Raw genomic sequence first — 4,641 nt, 5'->3', positions numbered from 1 at the left:
TAAGTGCGTTATTGTTTTGCGGCATTAAAATTTAGACTTAAATGTTTGATATTCTATTAGGGAGAAAATATTGATATTAACGTTTCAAAGTAATGTCACCAAACCGATGCAATAAAAATGGATAAAAATATCGGAACGATATTAAAGAAATAAAGTTAACGTAAAAAGTTATTTGTGAAGATATTTGAATCTTAGCTTTGTATGAAATTAAATATTTACTATTTAATTTCATACAAAGCTAAGATTCAAATAAAGCTACTATTAGTTATTTGCATCTAAATATTACCCCCTTAGAGGAATAAAAAAACCCACCCTTTTTTAAGCATTCAAAAAAATGATTATACAGCAATTAACGGGGGATGCGTTAGTCGTTACTCAAATTTGCCTATTTAAGAAAAAACCAAAAATTAAAACATAGATTATAAACCACAATTCAAACGTAGGGGAAAACCTTAATGAATGGGACAGTTTTTGCAAAATGCTTTTTAAACGTAGATTAAATTGTTTAATATATATATTTAAATATGTTTGATAACCACCGACTCTTGCTCAATGATATAGTAAAACAAAAATATTGGATTTGCATTTGGCTATTGGTAAAAAGAGAGTTTTATTGGAGCATGACACTTGTCCCATTCATTAAGTAATACCTTTATTTTTAATTCTTTTATGTTTGTCTCATTGAATGGGACAAACATAAAAGAATTAAAAAAAAAAAGGTATTTAATTCAATCATTTTTCAAATTAGTTTATTAATTGTAAATGTGTTTAAATATATAGATACATAAAGACCACACAAAAAATATTTTTAACTTTAAACGTTTTAACTCTAATTAAATTTCAATCAAAGTAGAACTTTCTCATTTTAGAATATTGCAGTACAAAAGTATGTAAATAATACTCATTACCCATGGGGATAAAAGTAAGGGACTGCAGCATTCTTCCGCTGAGCTGTAAATAATACTTTATTAAATTCATTCAATAGGTAGTATTTTGTTCCATTCAATATGCGCATCACTTTATCCAAAAATGATTAGTCACACCAAAAACAGCATTAATTAAGCTTGAATGTTTTACTCACTGCTGTACTGGAGACTGCTATCTATTTAAGCATGGAATTTTATTTTCCGTAACTTCAAAAATTGCTGCAATATCAGAAAAAAAAATCATTTTTAAAAATTACTTTTTACATTCGAAAACACAATAACATCCATTGCCATTACGGCCATTGAGCAATAGGATGGATGAGTCGGTCAGTTGAGTTCTTGTTTCTATAACTCTTTGTTACAGGAATTTGAATATCCTTACATCGATGCTTGTATAAGAATCTGAGTTTGTCCCATTCAATAATCGTCCCATTCATTAAGGTTCTCCCCTATTAACTTAGGTTTAATATTTTGAATTGGTATTAGAGATGCAAAAACCAGGTAAGGATAAAACTACTGGAATGATATTAAAGGAATAAGTTTGAAAATAAGTTTAAAATCTACAGATAAAAAATGTTAAGTGCAGAAGCACAGAAACACTGTGGATGAGAGAAAAAATTACAAAGTGCTATACCTTTTGGTTCTTTAATCCTTTACACATGATATTTTTGGTTCTTGATCCATAACACGTGATATTAATTCATGTATATTAATAGCTGGAATACAAGGGGTATAAATGGTATTAAAACTTAACTGTATTAATCAGATATGCAGTTGTTGTTATGCAGTCATGTTTTTGGGAACTACACCCTATTGTGGTAATCTATTTTTTCTCAACAAATACATAGATAAATCGCAATAATCTCTCCAAACAAAAACTTGTCTTTACAAATTTTCTCGTTGATTTATAATGTATACTTTCCCAAAAATATCCCTTAAAAATCGTCACAAAAAAACTGAAAACACATATTTACAATTTTTTAGTTATTGATAAAAACTACTAAAATTATTATCTCTGTAATCACCTCCTCGCCGGGTGCAAGGAGTAGTCGGAGAGGGCTGGAACTTCGTTCCAGCCTTACTATAAGTATTACTTACTATAAGTACTTACTTACTATACGTACTACTTACTATAAGTATTACTTACCAAAGTTGCAAAAACTTTCCTCACAGTTTTCCTTAGCATGTGGTGAATTTTTGTTACATAACAGCTTTTATTATATGGTGAGATTGAGATTTAAAAAACTTAACCTCGAAAATTAGAGTTCTGACTCTTTAGTATACAGATTTATTTATTTCACTTTCGTTTTCTATTACTTTCATGTCTAGTTTTAAAAATTCTTGAAAGGTTGATTTATTTTCACGCAAGGAACGCCCCTCTTTCGACAGTTTGTCTTGACAATATCAACATTCAACTAAATTGAGCAGCTAATACTGAGTTTGTTTCACCTTCTTAAAACTTATTTGTGATTTTCGTTGAAACCAAAATTGGATCGGTTTCTTTCTCTTTTTCGTCATCTGCATGACGTACAATGAAGCACATGATTATTTTAAAGATGATCTTGATTTTGCAAGCGTTAGCGGTAGATTTATTCCGATTGAGAACCTCGATATTCAAGAATCAGACGCTCTATCCGCACGGAATACTGACAATCTTTTACAAGGTAGAGAAATATTTTTTTAAATTATCTCAATACAAAAACGTTTTTATTTCTCAAATCAATTTTAAAGTTAAAACTTCATGAGAAGAAAATTAGCTTTTAGTTTTAGAGACTGCAGAGATGTTATTTACTTAAATACCCAATCTTCGCTTTACATTTCCACAAAAAAACTTATTTTAACTTGAGCTTTGTTTATTTCCATTCAACAAATATTCCTTTAAAATGCAAAATGGCGGATCACGATTATTCAGTTGCAGATGTTAAACAATATATTTATGATTGGACAATTAACAAAGGTTTTAGCTTTAAAAAGTATAAACCATTTCTGAAATATGCTTGAAACAGCATAGAACATCTTCTACTAAGTTTAAACCATTTTTTTAATCCTTGCAAATAATCACAGGCTTTTTTAGCTAGCAGCAGCATAAAACATTCTTAAAATATGCTAAGGATTTTTTATTTTTTAATATATATTAACATTTTGAAAAATATCAGGTTTTTGGTTTTGAGTTTATTTTAAGATAAGCTTTTACAGATTTGTTACATATAACATTATGTATAAATGCTACAAGTTTTATAATTAAAATCTATTTTGAATTAAAAATTTAGCCATAACCTGTGCTAGTTGATTGTGGCACATTTGACATCTATTTAATTCTTTTCTTTTAGATGGAATGTTGTACTAAGTAAGCGCTTTTCATAAGCCTCAAGTTCTTTCAATAGATGAAGTAAAGAAGCTTGCTTTGAGAGATATGCATGATTCTAATCATGGAGCTTATGTTGGTCTTGATAACACCAGAATTGAGCTAAAAAGTACTCTTTAATGCCCAAGTAAGAGTATTTAGTTTCTAATATTCCCAAATGGGCAAAAGAATTTGACAAAAGTCAACGCATAGAAAAATCAATTGTGAAAATAGGTCAATCGATTGCGGAAATTTTTAGGTGTAGACCTTATTGGTTCCCTTTCTCTTACAACTCAAAGTAAAAAATATATTTAATTGTTAGTGACCTTTAGAGTAGGTATGTTGAAGCTTTTTCAATACCAGAAAGTCTGCTTTTGTTGCTTCTAAGTGTACTACTACTTTATTTTATCTATTTAGCTTCCAAAAAAGATTCGTTCAGACCATGGTAGAAAGTTTGTAAATGTTTTCTACCTTAAATACTTACCATTTAATAAGCTCTCCTTATCATCCGCAAATAAATGGACAAGATGAGAGAACTAATCAGATCATTAAGAGATCTCTATCAAAAGTAGCAATTAAAACCATCGACAATTAGCATATATTACTAGAATCATTCTTTTTTAGTCTCTACATATGTGTACAATCTACTAAATTCAAACCCTTTTTTTCTAATGTTTGGCAACAAAGCGCAACTTTTTTCAACTTTAGCTCCTAATGATAATAATCCTAATTTTATTAGTAATAATATTGGCATTCGAAAAGGTAATGCAGTCCAAATTAAAGAAAGAATGGATTCCCGTATTGCAGTTCATGTTATAGTGGATAATATTTGTATTGCACAAAATAAATGCAAAAAGGCAATGATAAAAAATAGTTAAAAGATCTCTAGTCATTATAAACACAGAAATTATTTGGGAAGATGTTAAATTAATTTTAAGATTGGTCGCAAAGGTAGTCGTATGGAGCATGATTGGCTGGGACCTTCTACAATTACCAACTGATGCTGTTGTGTCCCTTCATGGTAGAATTCGGAAGTCAGATGAAGTTTTGCCAACACGAATCCTTGTTTAGAAGAAAATCAAGATTTATTCTCTACAATTATTTTAACTACAGTTATTTTCTACAGTTTTTATTTTCTACAGTTATTTTCTGCAAATAACTAATTCAATTAATGTACATGAAGAACCCCCTGTGAGGAAAGTTATTCTTCCACGACATTAAAATTACGTAAGAGAACACATGCAAAACATACATCTATACCCAGGCATGACTTAAGGAGAAAGAAAATAAATGTAAATGAAGTTAGAAATTCTTCCTCTTCTTCTAGCAATTATAATAATAAAAAAATGTTAACTGTTGCATAAGAGAAGC

Source organism: Hydra viridissima, unplaced genomic scaffold (assembly GCF_058129835.1).
Source record: "Hydra viridissima isolate aposymbiotic clone 2 unplaced genomic scaffold, HvirCarnegie_v1 scaffold_15, whole genome shotgun sequence".
Taxonomy (NCBI): domain Eukaryota; kingdom Metazoa; phylum Cnidaria; class Hydrozoa; order Anthoathecata; family Hydridae; genus Hydra; species Hydra viridissima.
This window is presented reverse-complemented; position numbering follows the sequence as displayed.